The sequence below is a fragment of the Nicotiana attenuata genome, unplaced genomic scaffold (assembly GCF_001879085.1).
Source record: "Nicotiana attenuata strain UT unplaced genomic scaffold, NIATTr2, whole genome shotgun sequence".
In the NCBI taxonomy this organism is placed as follows: Eukaryota; Viridiplantae; Streptophyta; class Magnoliopsida; order Solanales; family Solanaceae; genus Nicotiana; species Nicotiana attenuata.
Window position 1 is genome coordinate 4,940 of NW_017691556.1, and position 633 is coordinate 5,572.

Below are 633 nucleotides of genomic sequence, written 5' to 3' on the forward strand. Positions count from 1 at the left end.
TATCCTTTCGATACCCGGTATGGATAACATTAGTCTCAGTATAAGATTATCCATATCTGGTACAGTAACAGCTTACACAGTAGCTTGTAGCAGCTTACACAGCAGCTTACATTAGCAGCTTACACAGCAGCTTGCAGCAGCAACTTGCAGTAGCAGCTTACACAGCAGCTTTCCTTTCTTCTATAAATAGAAGAGATATCAGTTCATTATTTACATCAGTTTGGAATTCGAATAATATATCAGTTTCTCTCTATACTTGTCTTTATTTTACAGTCTTTATTTTATAACACGTTATCAGCACGGGACTCTGCCATCTCGAGCAAATACTTTGAAAGTATCTGAGGTACGAACTTTCTTTTTCTATATAATGTCAAATCTTTCTAAACTTGAATTTGTAGCCCTGGATATATCGGGCAAAAGCTATATGTCTTGGGTGCTTGATGCTGAAATTCATCTTGATGCGATGGGTCTAGCAGACACCATCAAGGATAAAAATCAGGCATCAAACCAAGACCGTGCCAAAGCAATGATATTCCTACGCCATCACCTTGATGAGGGCCTGAAAATGGAATATCTTACTGTTAAAGATCCAGTCATACTGTGGAATAATTTGAAAGATAGATATGACCACCT